The sequence below is a fragment of the Oryzias latipes genome, chromosome 17 (genome assembly GCF_053564925.1).
Source record: "Oryzias latipes strain Hd-rR chromosome 17, Olatipes_Hd-rR_3.1".
In the NCBI taxonomy this organism is placed as follows: domain Eukaryota; kingdom Metazoa; phylum Chordata; class Actinopteri; order Beloniformes; family Adrianichthyidae; genus Oryzias; species Oryzias latipes.
The window spans coordinates 12,130,623-12,155,064 of NC_136253.1; the positions used below are offsets into that span (position 1 = coordinate 12,130,623).

General features: G+C 40.0%; 1 protein-coding gene and 2 long non-coding RNA genes across 4 annotated transcripts in view; all 3 read right to left on the reverse strand.

The window, feature by feature from the left end:
- Positions 1-24,442, reverse strand: part of kcnq3 (potassium voltage-gated channel, KQT-like subfamily, member 3) — a 124,489-nt gene that overhangs the window by 67,993 nt on the left and 32,054 nt on the right. The gene's annotated exons all lie outside the window — the stretch shown is intronic.
- LOC111949063 (uncharacterized) lies at positions 1,097-3,933 on the reverse strand. The gene is made up of 3 exons (XR_002875086.2): positions 3,795-3,933; positions 2,029-2,154; positions 1,097-1,735 (listed from the first exon to the last, which is right to left on the reverse strand). It is a non-coding gene; the product is annotated as an uncharacterized LOC111949063 (long non-coding RNA).
- On the reverse strand, positions 4,337-5,586 carry LOC110016813 (uncharacterized). The gene is made up of 3 exons (XR_002292150.3): positions 5,469-5,586; positions 4,641-4,729; positions 4,337-4,479 (listed from the first exon to the last, which is right to left on the reverse strand). It is a non-coding gene; the product is annotated as an uncharacterized LOC110016813 (long non-coding RNA).

Below are 24,442 nucleotides of genomic sequence, written 5' to 3' on the forward strand. Positions count from 1 at the left end.
CCTCATTCCTGAGAGAGACGACTGAAGTCATCAACACTACCAGAGTGTCTTCCAGCTGGGCCACAGTGAAGACATGCAACATGAAACAAGCATCTAAAAGGAAACTTTTTCTTTTTTAATCCAAGCTGAACCGCAGACGGCAGCCAATATTGAATCAGAGTCAGAGATCACTTGTGTTTCCATCAATCCATGAATGAAAACAAAGAACAAAAGGTTTCAAGATCCTTTGAAGCCAGAACTCAAATACTTAGAAGCAAAATGTTTTCACACCAAATCTTTGTCCTTCCAGTTCCACGTGTGTCATAGCGGATTCTCCTCAGATCTTCAGGGTTGCTGTTCCTGCCAAACTGCTGAATCGATTCCATTTCAATCCACAGGTTGATTCAATTAATCCAAATAAATTAACAGGAGAAATTAAGTGACATATGTCTCACATAGGCAGTTAAATGAAGTAAATGCTGTTGGACAAATGTTGATTTTTGGCGATAAATTCTTACAATAAAACTAAGAGAAAAGCTGTTTTTACCAAAAACATAAAAACAAAAACTGCCTGTTTGTTCCGTCTCTTCTATAAAATGTCTTTTCCTAAATCTATTGTTTTTTAAGGCCTTAGTCATAACTGTCCTTACGGGTGGACACGGGCGGGAAAATGGGCAAATCTGTTCGGGGCAATCAGGGGAACCCTGTATGAAATATCGAGGACTTAGACCACTGAGCGAAAACGTTCCTATGTATGTCTTTTCTATGAGTATGCTTTTGAAGCGACAGGTCGTAGAGAACACCAACACTGTCAGAAAAAATGTGCAAAATTTGTACCTTTAGAGGTACAATGGCTTGTCACTGGGGCAGTACCCTCAAGGGTACAAATGTTGTACCCTTTCATATAGGTGCGTATCTGTACCCTTTCAGTATGTACCTTTCAAAGGCAAATATGTACCTTTGTGGACTAAATTGTACCTTATAGTGCTATGGTACCATAATGTACCTTTAAAAAAGGTACAAATTTGTTCTTTTAAGGGTACTGCCCCAGTGACAAGCCTTTTGTACCCTTTGATGGCAAATTTGTACCAGATACAGCACATTAAAAGACCAGTACACTGTTTATCACATTTATTAAACATTCAAAACAATTACAATTCTGACATTTCACAGTATGTACAGTGTCACAACAGGATGCATATATTTAAAATTATTAGCAATTTTACAATAATGAAAAATCTATATTTTTCCTTCAGTTCACATTGCATTCATTGTAACTATAACCTTAACATTTGATCAATTGTAAACAGCACATAGCACTTCAGTTACCATTTTTAAACCATGAAATAAAACTTGTGACATTAACAAAAGAAGCACTAGACCTCATTTTAAGTACATCTTTCTACTGCATTCTACATTTTCTAAAGATAATAAAAAAGTAAACTTATAACCAAGTTTAAATGCATAATTTAAATAATAAAATGCATAAATGTGATAAGATGATATTGATACGAATTCTAAAAAGAAGAACTATAAAACACACTAAAGATTACCAAGGAGTACGTTTCATGTCAATACCTAGTAGATCCTCTGCAAGCATCTCATCTCTTCTCTTGCTTCTTTGGAGACTTTGGCTAATGGAGCTTTTCTTTGAACAAGCTCAAGCACCTTTGGCACAATACTGGTAAACGCCGTCCTTGAAGCGCTGTCTTAAACTCACAGGTGATGGATGCATTCGGTCAACATCATCAAACAACTGAAAATTGAAAAAAATTAGAAAATTAATCATTCACTTTAACCAAAACAAACAAAAGACATAAAACATTCTAATATTCTTTGTTGCTTCTTTCATTGCCATTTCCCTTTAGTGATCTCATTGTATAAATATTACTTGGCTTGAATGACTATATATTTATATATGGGTTTAGAAAATTACAATGTTTTTACAATTGAGTTAAAGCTGTTAATGATCATTTTAGCAGATGTCTCAGCTTATATTGACATTCAAAATGTATTTTAAGCTGAGAACTGATTTAAAATGTCACTGACCCCTGAGGTTGTCTTCAAGAAAGGGTACTTCTTTAGTATATCCTCTCGCACCTTGCTGTACTGGATATGCAGGACATTCACATGACCGTCAACGGATGATGCATCCTCACCAATGACAGCAACCGCCTATTGGATCAAATTTAAAAGTCCATATTAATAATAAAAAAATACAACTGCAAGCACTGATTACTGGGGTTAAAGCACTTTGAGATGATGTTTAAAGACAGTTTGTGCAGAGTGGTTTGGAGTTGATCAGAAATTACTTCGGAGTTGTGTATTGACACAGTAGTTACCTTCTGCTGATGTCCGATCATCCCTTTGTTTACGCCCTCTCCCGCTAGCTTACAGTCCTTCCAACCAAAAACTAACATTAGTGGTGAAACTAAAATGGTGAGCAATATTGAAGCTTTCCGGCCATAGTTTAGATCAAGCTCAGACAAGTATGATGAAGATGTTAATGGATCCGTTTGTCTGCAAGTGGACGCATCAGAATACAGCAGAGCAGAGGGACTCGGACCCACTTCATTTCATGTGGTGCGTCACAATAGAGACCTTCCTCAAACTGCATTTATTTTGTCTGTTCCTGATTCATCCCAATCTGAGTGAATACTCAGATGTGCAGTTTTAAACGTGTTCTTTTAAACGTGCCCATCATGAGAAAAATACTGCGACAAGTTAAAAATGGGGGACCCACTCCAATGAAAGTTATTTTTTAAAATGTAGCATTTTTATGATGACATATTGTTATAAGATTTAAGAATAAAACTGTGTTTCTGAATATTTATTTTCTCAAATTGGGATGAATCAGGAGCAGATGAAAAGATGTAATTTGAGAAAGCTTGTAGTTGTTACGTACAAGCTACATTTGGCAGGCCACAAGCTCCCTGCTCCGCTTGTCTTCATTCTCCTGGTCTGAGTTGGCATCTGGCTCACATCTATAAGGCTGGATAGCTCCAATATTGCACGCCAATTCTGTTGCTTGGGGGTTGTGAGGGACTGTAAGGTAACGGGAGCGTAAACAATGGCATGATGGGAAATTAAGGCCAGTTAACTCTGCAAAACAGTCCTGTCAAGAACTTGAAGGTGAATTCCAATTAAACTGCAGAAACCATGTCCCAGAAAAGATTTTTCCCCCTCAAAAACTGCATAATCAATGTCTGTCTTTGTATAATAATGGATTGGATTTATCTGCGCTTTTCAAGACACTCAAAGCGCTTACAGTGTGTCCATTATTCATTCACTCCTCATTCATACTTGGTGACGGTAAGCTACTGTTGTAGCCACAGCTGCCCTGGGGCAGACTGACAGAGGCGTGGCTGCCATTTCGCGCCTACGGCCCCTCTGACCATCACCGGGAGCATTCATGCACATTCACACACCAGTGGAGCCACACTGGAGGCAAGGAGGGAGAAGTGTCTTGCCCAAGGACACAACGACATTTTGGCTGGTGGGAGCGGGGATCAAACCGCCAACCCTTCGGTCATTGGACCCGCTCAACCACCTGAGCCACTGTTGCCCGTATAGTCAATATCTTGTTAATTGTTGAAGGAAATACAGAAGAATTATATGTTTGTATGATGAGGACAGCATTCCAGAATGTATTCAATGTGTTGTGACTTACTCGGTGCAATCTGCTGTTTCCCTAGAAAACTTTAAACTAGTTTGGATGATCTGCCTTACTGCACTGTTTGACAACTAAACTGAATTGGAAAGACAGCCTGACTTTGAATGCTTGAAATGACTTTGTGAAAAGATTATTTACTTACTTTGGCAAGTGAGGCGTCTTCAACTCTTCGTCTTGTTGTAGGACTGTGTTGTAATATTATTGTGTCATCTGAGTCCACTTCAGTATCTCCACTTGAACTGGTATTGCAGCTCTTTGCAGGACAACTCGGCTGATCTGTCAAAGTATTAAAGCTTTCAGTTACTGTAATATTTAAATTAGTATGATAGCAAGAACAAAACAAGTAAAAACAAAGATTTTTAAATACTGACCGACTTAACAGTTTAGCAGATTTATTATCTTGTCTAAGACAGCAATAGGATAAAAAACTCATACTTATTTGCCTGTGTTTTGTTCCCCACACTATCCTGTCAAATAAATCATTAACCCTTAGACTCCTATTGATGCAAATATACAATCAAAACTCTTCAGCTCAAAAATGTTCTTAATTTAGCATGTACTTGAAAGCAAAAACACAGATTATTTCCCTTGGAAATAAATTCAGGCATCAAAGGGGAATTTACCCAAAACCATTCAAAACAAAATAGATAAATTAAAATTTAAAAGAAAAACTTCACCTTCTGGATTTGTATCTTCGGCCAGACAAATTTCCAACACACCAAGGTTTGGGTTTTTCAACACGAGATCAAAAACCTGCTCATCAACTTCTGTCTTTGAGTCATCAAACACTTTCAAGTCCAAGGTTGGGATGTTGAACTTTTTGGCAGCTGTGAACACAGCAAAATTATGTTTAAAATACAGCACAGAAATTAACTTTAAATTAAAAAGCAATTAAAAAAATCTGTTTGCATCACAGCTGACAGTTTATCCACAAAGTTGACTGATTCCTGTAAAGAAAAATGCTGGAAATTGTGATGTTTCCACTCACCACATTCCCAAAAGGATTTGTAGGTCAGCTGACCTTCAAACTATTTTTTTTTTGGCGTTCGACATGTTCACGCACAGCTTGCATCTTTCCTGGTGGGAAAAAATATACATATTACAAAAAAGAAAAAACATTACAACACCAAAAGGTACCAACACAGCATTTATTCAGATCTAAGCCCTGTTCCAAATAAATTAATACATTTTAAAATAGTAATGGCAAATATACAGTTCACACTAGCTGCCACAGCAATGTTGCTACATTTGCAAAACTGCTAAAAAAAACACTGACGACAATGCACTGGCTTCTAAGGGCCTACAGATTTATTTCTTGGAAGTTCATTTAAAAAAAATATTTTTTCCTGGTTTATAGATGAGTTTTTGGTATGGGAAATCGTGACAAATATCTGGAATCACGGACCTCCATTTAAAAAAAATAATCTGCAGGGGAATGATCAAAAGCACAGTGTAAACTTCGCTTGACCAACAATGAGCGATCATGACAACCTAAACAGTCTCTGTCACTGTCTTGCATTCGAGAAATGGTGGCTGCGCGCGCATTGTATATATTTCAATGTATTTAACGGAACGCGGTAAAACACCAATAAAAACAACAGCTTAATTTATTTAATGGCTGCATTTAGCTGAACTTCAACGGCTGAGGCTAACCGTTACTAGCAAACTCCCGCTCGTAGTTTTCCATCTCCTCACAGGCACATACACGGTGGAACAGCAGCATTCCACTACAAAAAAAGTTATTCCTTACAGATAAAATAACCGAACCCGCTTAAAACAAGTTTACAACTTATTTTTGAGCAATTAGCAGACTTACCTCAGTCACAGCCTCTATCTTCCTCCGGCCGCTGCGGGATAACAAAATGGCGGAAGAAACGAAACTTAAGGAAGTAGAGTGGGCGTGGTCTCGCTGGATTACTCCAACATATTTCCTCTACGTTTTTACACCTACTTAAATAAAAATTACTGATGGTAACTACGAAAAAAGTACTCTCTCATTTTTCCTGTGTAGGTACAAAAGCTAAAAGGTACTAATATGTACACATAATGTAACGTAGTAACAGAGAAATTTACTTTTTTATGAGAATGTATGCTTAGAAAGAAAATAACTTAAATTAACAGCTCAAAGACTAGAAATTTAAATTGAACTTAGGCCAAGTTAAAGTACACCATATAAGGTTAAAAACATCAAATAATTTTGTCTACATTGTGCTTTTGCTCTAAATTAAAGGCAAAACTTAAAACAGCTCTTAGATAAGTAAAAAAAAAAAACACAGGCTCACACTAATATATGTTTAAAAGTTATTATCTTGATGCTCTGCACAATCAATAAAATATAATGTGCTTGTGTACTGTTCAGAACTAGTCATAAAAGATGTGTGGTCTCTTAAATATATTTGGTTATTTTGTGCATCTTTTCCAAATAACCAACACGTATTAAATGATTTTGGGTGACGTTTCATACACTTTGAATTATTACTTTTGTCACACAAGTGATTGTACCTTTGTTTGTGGAATAAAGGGTCCAAATATGGGCCCTCTGATGGTTGGAAACATATTTGTACCTTTTTTATCCTTAAATGGTACATATGAGTACCCCAAGGTATAATTATGACTCACTTAGGGTACAAATTCACCATTTGTACCCTAAGTGTTCACAAACGTACCCCAACCGTACCCTTTTTTCTGACAGTGAAAACAACACGTAAGGCTATGTAAAGGTGAAGTTGGTGAGATGCAGGCCATTACTTTTTTGACACCCCCGATTCTGCAGACTCTACAAGGAGTCCATTAGTTCATGTTGTTCACGTGTGTCTGCTCCTCAGATGCCGATACTTCATGACACACACTTCAATGGTACGTTCCATTGTCTCTGATGTCCCATAACCCTTGTGCTATCTTAGATGACCCCACCCTTACATTGACGTGTTCTCCCTACCATGACAAAGGTGGACAAAGGTGGAAAGATTTCATGTAATCCATGGACACCAGTGAAGATCACAAATCATTGAAGAAAAAAGGTTCAGGGCACTGTCTAGTGGAGATGACCCAACTCCCAATGTTAAAGTGCCTAGGATAGCACAAGGGTTAAGGTGACTGCACAAAGCTCAAGGAAACTGCAAGACGCACCTTTAAGATGCGACGACTTCTCCCTACGACCCTCCACAGGCCAGGACAACCCAAAAAAAACATAGCCTCCATCCAGGTGCACGTGACAAAGGTTTTAATAGACGTCAAGTCTTTACGTTCTCAAATGTTCATCGAAAAATGCTTTCAAAATAATTCCAATGAAATTTTGTTTGCAGGAAACAAAAATAATAAACTGAGATTTATATATTTTTTTTGTTGAAGAATGAAGCCAGTTGTGCGCAAGAAGGAGAAAGAATCTAGAAAATAGTTTACATTTGTTATGTGCAGCTAATGACCCAACGTAAATGAGGTTTTGTTTTTGTTTTGTCCCATCAGCTCAAACCTTTCTGATCCAGCGCTGTAACTGTTTATCACAGCAGAAAAGGCAGAAGGCAGCAAAGCTTTTCCAGCCGATGACAGCTTAGCTCTGGGCTCCGGGAACCTTTTTCCTTCAGTTAGTTTTTAATTGGAGTCTGCTATTCTGCTCCAGCTGCGTCTCTTCTTCTGGAGGCTCGTTTTTTTTCGTTTCATCACCAACTTCTTCGTCTGCACGAAACTAAACACAAAGGAGCAAACGCTCTCCTGAAGACGAAAACATCACACCGCCTATGAACCGACAACTGACAGCCTGTCCATTCTATCTGTTGCAGAACTATGCTGCTTCAGTGAGTGTACAGGAAAAAAAGCTTAGCTTTTTAAATTGGAGGGGGGGGGCGCTCTTTCAGATTATTTGGTAAAATAATCTTTTGGACCTTTTGCAAATAAAAACTTTTCAACAACGATCCTCACATGAAAAACGGCTTTTGTGTTTGGATGTGTAAATAATTTTCAATAACCTGAGGAATAAAACAGTATAATGTGTGATGTATTCAAATAAAAGCCACATTTTACTGTTTTAGGACTATCTAACCTAAAATGCTGTTTAGATAGAGACATGAAATAAAGAAAAGCAGATGAACAAAATAAGCTTTTTTAACAGATAAAAAAAATTAAACAACCAATCAGTTTGCACTTCTATGTGAAATTATTCCACCATTGCAAATTTCATTTAACATTTCATAGTCAGTTGCTCCAAAGCAACACAAAATAAGCTGAATGCTCTATGTCTGCTTTAATAACAGCTCTAGTTGGACATCATTATGAACTTGTGCTTATTTTTGTCAAAGACCCCAACCCTTACAGCTGATTTGGAAAAATAAACTGCATCCACTGCTAATTGGCGTTTTTTACCTTTAAAGACGAGAAAAGACTGCCACCTTCAACCCACAGTTTTTCATACTTGTTACTTCTAAGCAGCAAAGCAGGAACACTTAAGAATTTTACGATGTATATGTTGAGACAACCAAACCTGCTGCTTGCTGCAGCGCCACCTGTTTTGGGGGGATTTCCGGGGAAACACATTGACAAAGATTGAAAGTGATTTTTGACTTTCAGATCATATTTAGGGTAAATTATTTAGCTCAAAGAACATAAAATTCTTGATATCTGAGTTGTAAAAGCAACACTGTTTGTCCTGCAAAGTGCTGACACGTGCTTCTAGGTCTGGTGATTTTGCTATTTTGTCCTCACTTCCCCGATGTGTCTGTTACCCACAAAGCAAAGCACTGCAGCGTTTGGCATTTTAGTTTCCATGGAAACTGGAAAACCTTTTGCTGATTTACCCCCCCCACACACACACACACACACACACACACACATAAACACACTCACTATCTATCCACCATGTAGTTTTATGTTTCTGAGCTGTGACCTGCTCACTGCCTTAGGAGTAAATATGCGATTAGAAGGCCGGCCGCAGAAAAGCTGAGCTCACCGCTCCCTTTTCGGGGAGTTTACTGTAACTGCTAGTCTTTGCAGAAATGCTGAGTCATGCTGCTTCATTTCAGACTATTTGTCAAAGACAGACCAGCTTCTTCCTTCTGTCGGATTTTCAAGACAAAAGTAGGAGGAGCTTTTCTTGCACAAATGCATGTTTTCTGTCACACCTGAGACCCTCAGATGGATTCACCTGGACACCTTGGTGAGTTTGGCCTCTGCTGTTCTGAGGCTCCACCCAAAATACCCCTGAAAAGGAGGCGATTCCCAAGACACACAAAAAGTGCTCAATTAGCAGGGCTTTTATTGTGAAAGGGTTGCACAAAAGCTACATTCAAATCAGAAGAGATTCATTAAAGCAGTTTAGAGTTAATTAAACTGCAGACAAATAAACACTGACTTCAAAAGTATCAATAAATAAATTAATAACACATATTTGTCCTATAGAAATACACCAAAGTGTCTATCTGGAACAACATTTTCAAGGAATATTAATAGGCAAATAAATGTACTATTTTTTTTCTCTTTTAAACCTATAAGTTCATAAAGAAATGAGTGAGAGAGACTTCTGCAGCAGCAGATCCATGAAAAAGCTGCTCTTCAAACGTTTCTCACAGCCTTCTAGCAGGTCTTGAGTTCCCTCCTCTTTCTGTGACCTTCAGTGACATAAATGAACCGCATGAACCCTCTCAGCTGTTTTAACAGTTTGTGCAGAAAATGTTCCCGGGATGAGAAACGCTGAAGCTGCTGCTCCTCCAGACGAGGAGCAGAAAACTCTCAGGTGCAGCTGCCCCCTCGTGGGTTCATGGGTGGAGGAGCGTGTATGGAGAGAAATTAGACTCAGTCGGATTTGTGCGTGCGTAATTCTTGATTTGTGCGTAAATTAGGATTCGTGTATGCATATTTTTGCTTTGTGCGTGCGTAAATTTGGATTTGTGCGTGATTTGTTACTCACATAATACGTTTTGTGTATAAGTTAAAAAAATATCAAATGAAAAAAATACAAAATTCAATTTATGAATGCACAAATTAAGATTACAACAGCTTGAAACTACTTACACACACACACACACGTCTTTTAAAAAACGCACGAATCCCTTGTTACGCACACACGAAGCCAAAGTTACGCACGGATCTACCGTGAGACTGTTTTCACGTCTCACAAATTCGTCCGTAAGTGCTGCGTTTAAATACCAGTGGAATGCTCGGTCATTAGAATTTTCCAATCAGCCTTCCCTTCTAAACGTATCCAGACAATGACTCAATCAATACATGAAGACAGTAGATGTTAGTGTTGAACATAGAGGCTACTTACTTCGGGGCGCTGACCACCGAGATGGGCCGCCATTCTTCCCGTGACTCTCTCATTCTGACTGCCTTTGATTTTTCCGGAAGAAAAAACAGTGCCCCCTACTGGTCGTTCCTGTTACGCATTTTGTGTCAATTCGGTGTCTCGGAGAATAATATACTTTTAATATATATATTAGCGTTTAAAAATGAACGTCATATTCTCAGATAATAATTTTTATTTTCCTTTAAAGTTTTTTTAACCCTGCTTCACCCACTGAAGGAAATACGTTTAGAAGGGAAGGCTGATTGGAAAATTCTAATGACCGAGCATTCCACTGGTATTTAAACGCAGCACTTACGGACGAATTTGTGAGACGTGAAAACAGTCTCACGGTAGATCCGTGCGTAGCTTTGGCTTCGTGTGTGCGTAACAAGGGATTCGTGCGTGTTTTTTAAAGATGTGTGTGTGTAAGTAGTTTCAAGCTGTTGTAATCTTAATTTGTGCATACGTAAATTGGATTTTGTATTTTTTTCATTTTATATTTTTTTAACTTATACACAAAAACGTATTATGTGAGTAACAAACCACGCACAAATCCAAATTTATGCACAAATCCTAATTTAGGCACGCACAAAGCAAGAATATGCATACACAAATCCTAATTTACGCACAAATCAAGAATTACGCACGCACAAATCCGACTGAGTCTAATTTCTCTCCATAAGCGTGGGACTCGAGATTGTGGAAGATGGACTTGGGATCGCTTCGGCGGAGGTTTAGAACACACCTTTATGTTTCACAGGGGAAACATTAAAAAAACGGACCTCTATGTGTCATATGTATTCACAGACTTTATCTTATGCTAGATTTGAGTTGATTAGGCAAAAGCAGGAGCATGTTCTTTAAATGAAGAACCAAAAGTCTGGTTTTCCTTCCAGCAGAGGAAGAGGAGAGTGGGTGATGAAGAGCGTCAGCTCTCTGCTCAGACAGTTACATAAAAACAGACGGTGGTGGGTTTGGCTGCTTCAGGAACATGAAGGCAGCGTTTCCTCCCGTGTGCTCTGCATCCTAATGATGCTGTCCTGTGGACTCAGCAGTGTGCGTTTGTGTGTCTGTGTTTGTGTGTGTGTGGAGGGGGGATAAGTAAGGGCAGAGGCGGCGGGCAGAATGGAGCCGACAGACGCAGGCCTCCCCCACAGAATTTCTCTGGTTTTTATTGGCAAATTGAGTTCAAAGAAAAGCCAGTAAACAAAAGAGGAAGGAGGCGTCTTCCAGGAGCAGCCCAGATGAAGCGGTGCAGATGGCGGCAGGAAGAACGGGGGTGTCGCCGAGCCAAACATCAGGCACGACGGGCGCGAGGTGAGAGTCCGTGAAAGTTCTGGCAGGTTAAGACATTTTAAGGGAAGGGAACCACTATGATCAAACATTTAAAACCAATAGAAATGGTCCAAAGAAATCTGCAGAAAAAAACCCACCATGTACTTTTATGAACAAACTGTGTCATTACTGAAAACACGCCAAGAAAAGGCAAAAAGAAAGCATCTAACAATTACCTATAGCGCAGAGTTACTGGTTAATTTATAATTATCATAAATTAACTTTAACCTTCGATCTTTAAAAGAATTAGAGGTAAAAATGTAAAAACTGCAAAACATCATTCTCCAGGACGCACTTTCTGCTGAGCGGCAGTAGGTCATTAGAAAGTCACCTCTGAGTTGTGGGTGGGACTGATGACGCAGAGCAACTCTGCACCCACTTCCCATCATTCATCTGATTGCAGGGTCTCCTGCCATCTTACAGCCCCACACCCCCAATTGAACATTAGTGGTGCGACAAAAATGGCGAGCAATCCAGCCGTACAGGTTTGATCCAGGTGCGATCCTTGGTGTGGGGATGGCGGGTCACTCTCCCTCCTTTTTACATTCCATCATCCATTTTAGAAGAACATAAACAGTCACTTTAGTACAGGTGTTAGCTCACCTTTATACAAATAGTTTGTGTGATTGAATGAAATATTTCACACTAGTTGGTTTGAATGCATAAGTATGTGTGTGTGAACACTATTTGTTTTGTGTACATGTTGACGTGGACATTTTTGGAGCCAACAGGTGTGCTTCTAACATTTGAATGTGTGTGTGGACAGGCCCCGCCCTTTTAGACTTACATCTTACATCTGAACCTCACCGTAATGATAACCATCCAGAAACTTGTTGCTTTATGCTGCTTCATGGTTGTACACCCCCCCCCCCCCCTTCTATAATCACCCTCCTACCCCCCCACCCCCCACCCTCTCCAATATCACCTCTCTCTTCTTTCCTATTCCGTCCGGTCCAACACAAAAGATTTTCAAATATAATTAAAATTAAATAAAGAGGGGTTTATTCAGACATACCTCTAGTTTGTAAGTAGATTCAAAACCCCTGTTGATAAAATAAAATATGTCCAACACAAGAGGCCTTCAGCTCTCATCTGTTTCCTCAGCTGTTGAACAGGACAAGTTAAAAAATATGCAATTTTGTACTTAATTTTCTTTTTAGATAATGCCAAAAGAAAAATGTTAAAAACACCAGAAACATCATTTTCATCAAAAACACCAGAAACATCATTTTCATCGGAGTGGGTCTTTAAACTACAGGAAACCCAGACATGGCAAATATGCCAATGAGCTTGATCTTTTATTTGTACTCATGTACGAGGAAAAGTAAATCCTCATAGTCAGACCTATAAAACTACTAAATAAAGAGAGAATTTATAGGTGTAATGGGAATAAATGTCATCAGATCCTTACCTCTCCTGCTAATATTTGCTCCATTCTAGGGTCATAAATTTAGCAACAAACAGAAAATTATGTAAAAGCTAACTAATCTTCATTAAAACACAATCTATAATAAATACAAAAAAGATTTATTTTTCCTTTTCCTGAGTTCTTCAGAAAACATTTACAGCCTGATGCTGGAGCTGAAGATCTGTTCCAGCTCAGCATCAGCTGATCACCGCAGTTTAGGGAGAAACATCACGCTTGTTTGCAAAACACCCTCTCCGATCGGACGAGGAGCTGAACCGGCAGCTCCGTGGAATATTCCCCATGATGCACTCTGCCGCCGCATGAAGTTATTGTCCCAGCAGGTAAACACAGCTGAGGCTGGGGAAATGAGGAAGGAGGGAGGGGAAGGGGGTGGCCCCACAAGCAGAGCTAATAATTACAGTAATGGGGGGGGGGTTTAAAACAGATGCAGCTGCCATCCCACCCCCCACACCAGAATAACCCAAGAGCTCATCACTGGTTTCCAGAAGTAAAATATCCTGTGCAGACACAGCGATACTTGTTCATTCTAAAGCTTGGAATCTTTCATATTTTAAAATTTTCCTTTTTTAGGACTTTTTTTTTTTAACAATGACTGTTGCTTCTCTTCCTGTAGCTCGCATGTTAGCAGTAGAGCTAACAAAACTCTACTCAAGTAAAACTATAAAAAAGTCCATGCAGTCGTTTATCCTCTTTGGACCCAAGCTCTTTTTTGATGTGCCTTTTTCTATTTGGCAGTCACATGACCCCAAGGTCAAAATCCACTACAGTGGCAATAAAACCCACAATGCTATGGCCTCTAATGTGGACGCCAGCTATCAAGAGGTTAAAGAGAACCACGTATAGAGATGTGTTTCATGCTACAAGCTAAAATTAAAGTTTTAATGTTGACGTAACTGATGAAGCATCAAACAGGTAGGATCTTCAGAGTTTTCTTCACATAAAATGTTCTCATTTCCTTTGCATGACTTATAAAGTTTGCTTCTATTAAAAGCAAATGTTCCAGTTTCTGGATCCAGAAGTGCAAGGATCTATGCAAACATGAAGGCCAAAAAAAAGCTTTATTTATCATGTCATTTGGAGCAGAACCAACTAGATCACTATGAGACAAACTCCTGTGTTGGACGTCCTCGTGGTTGGAGCGAGTGTCCGTCACAGGTTCACCCAGAGACAGAGAGGAGTGTTTTTGTGGAACCTTCCAGAACCCACAGCTCTGTTGGACTTTGATCAAAATGAGAGACACAACACCCGCTGCCACAGAACCAACCCGCCACACAAAACGTGCGGCAATTGAACGCACTTTGAAAAATTAAACTGGGTTGAACTTTGACCAATCAGGGACTAGGATTTGCTAGTGATGTATGGATGGCGTCCATTTTGGTTAAGTGCCAACCATTTGAAAATTGATTATGAAGGAGAAATTAATAATTGCAGTTTGTGCCCGACTGGAATTATGACACCAAGTCTCTCCTAAGAATAGATTTTTAAACGAAAAAACCTGGAGCAAGATTCCCCAGATTTGCATTGCCCTGACATTTTAAACTAAACCTCTTCCATCTGTGAGTCCAGTAAGAACGCCATATGCCAGAAGCGCCTTCAAGAACCCCCGTTCAGTGTGTTCTTGAAGACGTGACACACACCCGGGTACGCAGCATCAGCTGCGATGGTTTCAGCTCCTCTTCCCAGCTTCAGTGAAGCAGCTGCTCCTACTCCAGCTCTTTCCTTTAAGCATCAATCATGTTCTGATCTTTCACAAGTGGAATCCTCAGTTCAGACTTAAACCCATTCCTGTTTCCACGTAAAACTTCAGCAGGAAGCCTGTCCTCCCTCCACATCAGAAAAATGCCTCCACAGCGCTCAGCTCTGCCAGCTGATTCGCTCCGGCGTCTTCAGGGCCGCCCGCCGCACGAAAGACTGCACGGGAAGGTGAGGAGAGCAGAGAGCAGAGGAGGCTGCAGTCAGAGTCTGCTGTAGACCTGAAAACAAACATCTTCAGGGATAAATGAAGGATGCGTCTTCAGTCCTAAACTGTGGGTGTCTGTCAGAGAAACGAATCTGGAACCAGCAGAAACAAAGTCTCTGAGTGAGGCAGAACTAGACGAACACTTGAGGACCTTCAGTTCCTCATCCCACCATGGAACAGATCTAACTCAAGTGGAAAACTCCAATGGTTCTGTTTTGCACAGAGACAGAAGCTGAGAGCTTCTGGGCCGGTCCTCTAAGCAGAATCCCATCTTCTAACAGACAATCATGAAAGCTCCCATAATCTGGATTTAATCTGGAGTAGGCCTGCACAATATATCGCAAATTTATCGTTATCGCAATATCCAGCTCTGCAATATACATATCGCAAAAGACGGCGAAAATCCTTAAAAATCCTTAAATGTGTTCAAACAATCTTATGGCAGCTTGAGCAATCAAATAAATTCCTTTATGCATTTGACCAATCAGATGGAGGCCTATTATGTTAGATGTTTGTCACCTATGTCGATGACGGTCATTAAGGGAATAATTTTTAAACCCTTGCAATGAAATGGGAATGATGTTTTTGATTATTTTGCTATTTGTTTATATACCGCAAATTATATCGTTTATCGAGCATCTCAGAGTCTCTGAAGAACACAAAGCAGGCAGAAGAAAGCAGCTTCTTCCAGCTCACGCTCCAGAGGAAATCTAGATCATACATCTGGGATTCTAGAGATGCTGTGCCTCCAAACACACAGAAAACAAACTTTAGAACATTTTCCTCTTTCATCAAATACAAGAGTCTGTCATTTTCTATTTAAATCATTCAACGTTGAGATGAAATAACAGCAGATTGAAGGGGATTTTTTTATTTTATTTCTGAGTAAACCCACACATTTAAAATACATCTTTTTTTTTGTTTCAATTTAATTTTGGAATTTCAGATGTTTCCAGAACATTCATATCGGTTGTGCATCTGGATGTTTGTAGTTAAGCGATCAAACAGGATTTGGACTACAAATCCCAGATGATTTCAAATCCAGGTGTGATCAGGTCAAAGTTTTTTTTTTTGCGTGCCTGACTCAAAGTCCCAGACAAAACCTTCCTTTTTTGTTGTTTCACAGTTTCCTCCGTTTGTTGTCATATTTTTTGAGCTGCACCTTGGAAGCAGATTAAACAACATTTATGCTGTCTGTCTGCAGCTGAGGATCATCAGGTTCATCTGTCACAGCGTCCTCCTGATTTACTTTTCCCCTCCTTCATCCTGTCTTCCTTTCATGGCTGTCTGCTTATCCCCCTCCCTGCTTACAAATGCATTTCCACACCTGCTGCTCTTCCTTTCCACAGAATGTAAGACGATGTCACATTTATGACATAGAAAGAAAGCATCAAGTTTGTTGGACCTTACTTTAACCCCTCCCCTCCCTTTTTTTCTGGGATGCCTTTGAGCCAGAACCTCTGCTGGTGGTTCACATCCACCCACTTCAGCTCCTGCTGTTCTTTTTGCTGTTCTCTCTGTTTGGAATCCAAATCTGCTACCCTGGACTCTTATTGTGTAACCCACTTAAATAACTTAATGCCCTTATTTTGAAACAAGAAACTCCGTATATAACAAAAAGGTGAAACAATAAATTAAGTAAACATATTTTTGGGTTTGGATCAAATTTAGTCATTAACTCTGTTCAGGTTAATCTGTACATTCAGAGTCAAACATGTTGAGGTCATTTATGAACTCAGTGAGTTTAATAATCAAAAAGACAGAAGAGAACTCAAAGCCTGAGTGGGACACCAAAATGACCGCGGTTCTGTTAGTGGTGAACCTAATGTTGCTCCTCCTTCAGAAGACTGTCACATAAAGTGTTTTTTTTTAATAATTTAATGTAATTATCAGACAGAAGAAGCTTGATAACTTTTCTTAATGGTTGCATTTAATCAAACACAGAATTCCTTCAGTCGATGTCCTCAGAAAAGGAGAAAAAACTTTCAAATACTCCCTGAAAGCCCTGACACGCCTTTATTCAAATGACTTGCGACCTCGCTGCTGTGAATGGATCTTGATCCATTTTTATCCTCATTTCTGCTCAACCACATCAGCACACTTCTGCTCCCACTGATGTAATTATCCAAGGTCATTTACCAGCAGCTAATTACTCGGCTTGGCCGGAGCGCAGTGCGGGGAACCACTGCTGAAGGCTCTCTGGGCCAAACATGGACTTGATCTTCTGCCACCGACCTCTGCGGGTCGTCCGGGGGACGGCTGCAACTCAGCAAAGTTCAGAAAGACTGTGCGGAATTTGAGGGTCCGTTAAAGAAACCAGAGACTGTAACACATGTTCAGGTCTTCAAAGAAACAAGATGAGAGGAGTTTAAAATAATATGGATATGGTTTAAAAAAGGTAAAATAAAGCAAGGTACAACAACGGTAATCTCAGTGGTGAATTGGGGATCAACAGCACCAATTATCTTTGTCAAATCAATGACTGTTAAATGTGATCTGAATTTCTTTTTTTGGTAAGAATAAATGAAGAACAGGCTGTGCAAGACGCTCGTCTTTTTTAACACTCTCGCCTCACAGCCAGAAGGCTCCTCAGTGGGTTCAAGCTGGGTTCTTTCTGTGTGGAGTGGGCGTGTGTGGGTTTTCTCCAGGCCAAAAAAAAATGCTTCGTAGGGGGTCTGAATGTGAGTGTGTGGCGGTGCACAAGCTCCGCCTTTGCACAACAAACCCTGGGATAGGCTCCAGCAACCTGATGACCCCAAAAGAAATTCAGAGTTCTGAAAAAAGAATGGATAGATGAATGGACTTGTACTTTCATTTGTAATAAAATTATTTAAACCGCCAACTAATAATTTCCAACTACAAGGTTGGATTGATGCACTTAACTCACATTTGAAAAAGACATTTACGATTACTAATTTATGATGGTTCAACTACTCACTGACCCCCAAGCCACTTATTCTATCTCTGCTATGGAAAAATGCTGTTTATTTTATGTGAGCATTTAAAAATGTCATTGTTCCAGTTTAAATGCACATTTTTGTACAAAGTATTTTTTAAAACCTGCTTAGATTTAGATCGGCTCCTCATTCAAAACGATTTAAATAGAGAAAAACTCAGAAATGCCATGGTTTTCATCGAAGAGGGTCTTTACATTTACCATTAATCATTGTATTTTTGTCTTGCATCAAAAAAATAAACAATAGCAGATTCCGTGATGACAAACTGAACCATTTCTGGAATTTTTGATGTAATTTATTTTAATGTAACTTTCTGATTGCATGACGCACCATTTCTATTTTAGTTTTCGAATTAGATAAAAAAGATTATTTATTCCTTTTTTAATTCTTAGAAACTTAATTTACAATTCTGTCCCAAAAAGGCTTGATTTAGGAAAAAAGTGCAAGACTTTGGTGAGATTTTTCTTTTTGTAGAGTTAACTTGATAATTTATCAGTGCATGCTCAAGAAAACTAACTCAATTCATACTAACTCAGGTCAGTATCTGTGTAGTATAAATGAACTATAAAGCATGACGAAGCACAAAAATTGATCTTAGTTCTTCCCTGATGGAGAACAGAGCCGTCCTCCTGAAGATCATCCGTTGTTTTGGGTTTAGATCAGGAAATCTCTGCATGTCAGGATGAGACGATAATAAACTAGTTTATAGAAGCTCCTCTCTGCAAACAAACTCTGCAACTTGCTGCACCCTTACTTTATTTTGGTAAATGTATTTATTTTTTTTGGTTGGGGTTGCCTAGCAACTGAGCTTCTTTGTTGAGCAAGGCTGTGTCATCGTGCTGAAGCTAGTGCGCACACGCACACACACCCTGATCAGAGCAAGCACACACACCACCTCACTAAAAATAGGCGGTGTGTTGAAAGAGTCAGCATACTCCTGTTGTCTCCAGGGAAACGCGGCGTTACAGCTCTGTGTTTTCTGTACTGGAAAAGACGTTCCTCCGATTCTACACCAAATGATTTATTTTAAATTGAGTGTGTGGGATATTTGAAGGCTTTAAAAGTACAAAATCAGCAGATAATGAACAAAAAGCTTCCAGTTCTCAGGTCAACAAAGAGCCAGATGCTCTTGGTAACCATAGCAACAAGTCCAGAGGCCAGAGGGGGAAGTAAAAGTTGCCTGAGGAGGAAGATCCGCTTATCTCTCGCTCCCGGGTAAACGCCTCGGCTCAGAGAGGAAGATGAGACCGATTTCGGTTGATAATGGAGACAACAGTTTAGCCTCCATCAAAAGATGGAGAAAAAAAAACAGTAAGGGAAAAAGGGTAACTTTTTTTAGCATCTTGAAAGGAAATTCAGCTGTACCAAAGTACTAAAGTTTCGGCCAAAAAAAAAGCCCACACCATGACATCAAACAGCAAAAGTGAATGAAAAGCTGGAAATGAAAGCAGCAGCATATTCTGCAGCTAAGCGTAAAGTGAAATCATTGCTATAATGATCAACAAGTTTCTCATTAAAAGGCCTGCAGCTAAATAATAATTCCTCTCAGTAGGAGGCGATGTTACACGAAAGGAGAACTAAACTGTGATTTTTTTTTTATGGTTACATCAACAAACAAATGATTTATCACACAAATGAAAATGGACACAAAGAAAATAAAAACTTTTGTTTGTAATCGTTTAACTTCTGTGTTTTCATCCACGTGCTGAGGTAGAGCGGTTGACCTCGGATTGGTTGATTGGATGTTTACAAAGTATCGTTGAGCAAGACAACTGAACCCTGCATTGTTCATGGTTGTTATAAGTTGGCACCAAATGTTCAGTAGCCATCAGTGTGTGAATGTGCATGGGTGAATGGGACTGTGACTGCAAGGCACTTTGGGCCATCAGGGAAGGTAGAAAAGAGCTATACCACGCAAAATCAATTTATTGAGCTTTTAAGTGTATTATAATGTTCATTCTTCATGAAAAAAACAAAAAAACAAAGTGGAATATTGATCTGTTCACTAAAAACCTGCACTTTGAGCACCAGCCCTTTCCAATCCACGAAAACAAGCGGGTTCTCATGAGCTAATGAAGACCAGTGGGAACAGTCCCTTCCAGGAAATGGAATGCACTGCCAGCTCCGCTCCCAGGCTAACACAAACGCACTGCTTTTTTCTGCTCGTCTTTTTTCTATGATTTTTTTCATGAACTCCACATTCTTCTTTCCTGTTGTTAGGCAAACGTTAAAGGGGGCATTGAAAAGGCAATGGGGCGACCCAATCATTTGACGCATCCTTTGTGAACGCTTTGTTCGTGATGTTAAAAAATGTCTCAACATCTGCAGACAACACCAATCCGTCATCATCAGCTGTTTGTTTGAAGATTTTTTCTTCAAGATTGTCTTTAGCTTCACCCATTTCATAAACAACAAGGTTCTCTGTTGACTTCTCTTTGTTGGTGCAAGGAGATACAGTCAGGACCATAAATAATTGGACAGAGACACAATCTTTCTAATTTTGTTTTCTGTACATTACCACAGTGAATTTTAAATAAAACAACTCAGATGCCATTGAATTGCAGACTTTCAGCTTTTATTGCATGGGTTGAACAAAAAGATTGCATAAAAATGTGAAAAACTAAAGCATTTTTTTAAACACAATCCCTTCATTTCATGGGCTTGTAAGTAATTGGACAAATGAAATAACTGAAAACAAAATGGCCATTACTAATATTTGGTTGAAATCCCTTTGTTGGCAATGACAGCCTGAAGTCTTGAACTCATGGACATCACCAGATGCTGGTTTTTCTCCTTCTGGATGCTCTGCCAGGCCTTTACTGCAGCAGCTTTCAGTTGCTGTTTGTTTGTGGGCCTTTCTGTCAGAAGTTTAGTCTTCAACAAGTGAAAAGCATGCTCAATTGGGTTAAGATCAGGTGACTGGCTTGGCCATTCAAGAATATTGTACTTCTTTGCTTTAATAAAGTCCTGAGTTGCTTTGGCTGTATGTTTTGGGTTGTTGTCCATCTGTATTCTGAAACGCTGCCCAATCAGTTTGGCTGCATTCACCTGGATCTGCTCAGACAGTATGTCTCTAAACACCTCAGCATTCATTTTGGCTGCTTCTGTCCTGTGTCACGTCATCAATAAACACTAGTGTCCCAGTGCCACTAGCAGCCATGCACGCCCAGACCATCACACTGCCTCCACAGTGTTTTACTGATGATGTAGTGTGCTTTGGATCATACATACTTTTCTCTTGCCATCATTCTGGTAGAGGTTGATTTTGGTAGAGGTTGATTTTGGTTTCATCTATCCAAAGAATGTTTTTCCAGAACTGTGCTGGCTTTTTTAGATGATTTTTAGTAAAGTCCAATCTAGCCTTCTTATTCTTGAGGCTTATGAGTGGCTTGCATCTTGCAGTGTACCCTCTGTATCTACATTCATGCAGTTTTCTTTTTAAGGTAGACTTGGATATTGATACGCCAACCTCCTGGAAAGTGTTGTTCACTTGGTTGTCTGTTGTGAACGGGTTCCTCTTCACTATGGAAATGATTCTGCCATCATCCACCACTGTTGTCTTCCGTGGACGTCCAGGTCTTTTTGCGTTGCTGAGTTCACCAGTGCTTTCTTTCTTTCTCAGGATGTACCACACTGTTGATTTTGCCTCTCCTAATACTGTAGCCATTTCTCGCATGTTTTTTTTTTTCTGTTTCTCAGCTTAATGATGGCTCCTTTCACCTGCATGTAGAGCTCCTTTGACCGCATGTTGTCTGTTCACAGCAAAATCTTCATAATGCAAGCACGAGTCCTCTAATCAACTCCAGGGCTTTTATCTGCTTCACTCATAATGACAAAGGAATTGCCCACACCTTCCCATGCAATAGCATGGATGTCAATTGTCCAATTACTTACGAGCCCATTAAATGAAGGGATTGTGTTTAAAAAATGCTTTAGTTTTTCACATTTTTATGCAATCTTCTTGTTCAACCCATGGAATAAAAGCTGAAAGTATGCACTTCAATGGCATCTGAGTTGTTTTATTTAAAATTTACTGTGGTAATGGACAGAAACAAAATTGGAAAGAATGTGTCTCTGTCCAAATATTTATGGTCCTGACTGCAGCAGAGTGGGGTGACCGTTATCCGGTATGTTTGTCTTATAGGAGTTCACGGTAGGCCTGTGAGCTCCTGCGAGACACACATCTCCCACGATGGCCCATCCAAAGTCGAGTCACTGGGCATAAGGTGCTTCATGAGGGCCATTTACTTGATGGTGTACCTTGTGAGCCAGTTTAATTTCTCTACCAAGGAGTGGGAGAATTTCTGTTGACAAGTCGAGAGATGGTCTTTGAGTGGATGCTTGAGTCAGATAAGGTTGGGCGGCTGCAGCTTCTGGAGTTGGTATTTCACTAATGTTGTCTGGGGTATGATTACACTCAGTATGCGCAAAGAGGGGCATAGACACTAGGCCATTGATGTCTTCTTCATTAAAATTAAATGCTCTCCACCCTGTTTTGTCGATTGTACCAGAGTATGTTCTTAGAGTATATGGGAGGGCTTCACCAAACTGATCGAATATGTCAAAATTGGTTATCTAAGATTGCATATAATCTTCTCTTCCTTTCAGGGACTGATTTGACAAAGCAAATCTTTGACCAGGGTTTACCATGCAGATCTTGCCCACATACCTCAGTACAGTTCAAGGTAGTCACTATGGAGCTTGAGAGATCGGACTCCCTGCCGTGCACATTCGTTGTCCGGCTTTCCACTTTCCAGTTCTGAAGCATAAAGCTGGGATATATTTTCATCTCTGCATGGTCAAACCAAACAAAATAAGAAAATGGTGGATAATGAACTTTGTAGTCTTGCTTTATACTTCGACCCTTTGCTTTCAATGACTACTGCAGTCTATGCGGGAGCTTCTCGACAATTAAAGTGTCCAAAAAATTCAGGCCAGGAAGATATCCCTCATTTTTTGCTGCACTGAGGTCCAAGAGGTCAGCAAGCTCCTGTAAAAGTTGATTGTCTTTAGGAGAAATTCTAGGAAAATTCTCGAAATGTTTGAAAGGAAAAGCTTCAATAGCTTCCATTGAGCCATAATTTCTGTCCAGTCTATGACACAAACGATGAAGACCATCTTCTGAATTGTTAACATGAACAGCTCTGATCCTTAAGGCATGTTGGAGAGATTCACCACTAAGCCACGTAGTGAGTAGGTCAAGTTCTTCACTGCCTTTCAGACTTAAATCTTTTGTGGCGTTGCGGAACATTGATTTCCGAGCCACATAACTCTCAGCTCGGTTAGCCCTGACATCAGCAGATCACGACACGAGAGTAAAGCAGCAAGGTTAGAGATTTCAGAAGGTCTCTGTGGTGTTGAGGATGGAGCATTAACGGGTTGGCTGGGTGAGTGAGGTGGGGATGCTTTTGGTTACGGTGTTGACGTTTTGACGGTGTTGCTCATGTGGCCATAAGTGGGTGACAGAGGGTTTTGTCTGCTTGTGGATTGTGTTCCTTCTGTATCTCTATTTTTGTTGTCTTCCCTCTTCTTCTCTGTTTGGGTTGTTGTGAAAATGGCTGCTTAAATAGTCCTCAGTGAGTCTCTCTGTGGCTTTTGTCACTGGAAGTTCTGACAGAAAACTCTGTTCCATGACAGCTGTTTCTAGAACTCTGGCTTCAGCGAGCGCTGCTTCAGCTTCTGCTTCTTGTTTCAGAGCACTGGGTTTAGCCTCCATGCGTGCCTTTTCAATCTATCTATTTGGTGTTTAACGTACTCTGCTCAAGTGCGGGCAGCTTCAGCTTTAGTTTGTGCTTGGGCTGCAGCTAGGCAAGCAGCTGAACTACTGGAACGATGTGAAGAAGAGGATTTGCATTCCTTATTAGTTGTTGGGGACAATTAATAAAGCATAAAATTATCTTCATGATATTTTTTTCAATGTGCTAAACACATATCGCATACATTGGTGTTCCTTAGGGGTCAACTTGACCCCGGGCTGTTTTAGCTGTGTGAAACTTGTCTGTCTGCAAGTGCAGACTTGATACTTTTGAGTTGATAAATAACAAAGAGGTGGGGAAAAAAACTATTCCCACAAGAACTTTGATGTGGGAAACAACATGACTGGTGAACTCCTGCCAAAATGAGGAAGCCAATGTAGTCTTGTGAGTTGATATCATCAAAGTCTTTCCAACTACTCATGCCTTAATAATCATTGAGATGATAATTTTAGAGGCCATGGTGCAGTGGTAGGGCGTTGACCTCCAATTGTAATATTGTGGGTTCGATTCCCGCCACGTAGGCGGCTATGTGTCAAAGTGTCCTTCGCCAGGACACTGAATCCCACCTTGCCCCTGGTGGAAGGTTGGCGCCAGTGTTCGGCAGCGGAGCCGCCATCAATGTGTGAATGTGTGTGTGAATGTGTGAATGGGTTTGTGACTGTAAAGCGCTTTGGGCCTTCAAGGAAGTGAGAAAGCGCTCTGTAAGTATACGCCTTTTTTTAACCATTCAAGTAAAATATTTTCAATTGATGCTTATATGAAGCACTCGAATAATGACTTTGTCTTCAACATGGCTGACTGTGTGACTGGCGGAAAACACTCTTAGCAGAACGTCTACCTTGTTGTTGAAGTGAGTAGAGGGATCATAATTTTCCATCTTTGGTGCCAACGTGACATTAGGGAAGCGGGAAATAATATTCTCATGAGAATTTTCACGCACCATGGGCAAGAATGTGTGTGTTACCTACTGTACTCACACCTGCCGGTCCCAAGGCCGGATAACAAAAAAGGAAGTGTGAGTGAGACATTATGGTGACCAACCCCAAATATGTTACACAAAAATTAGATATAAATAC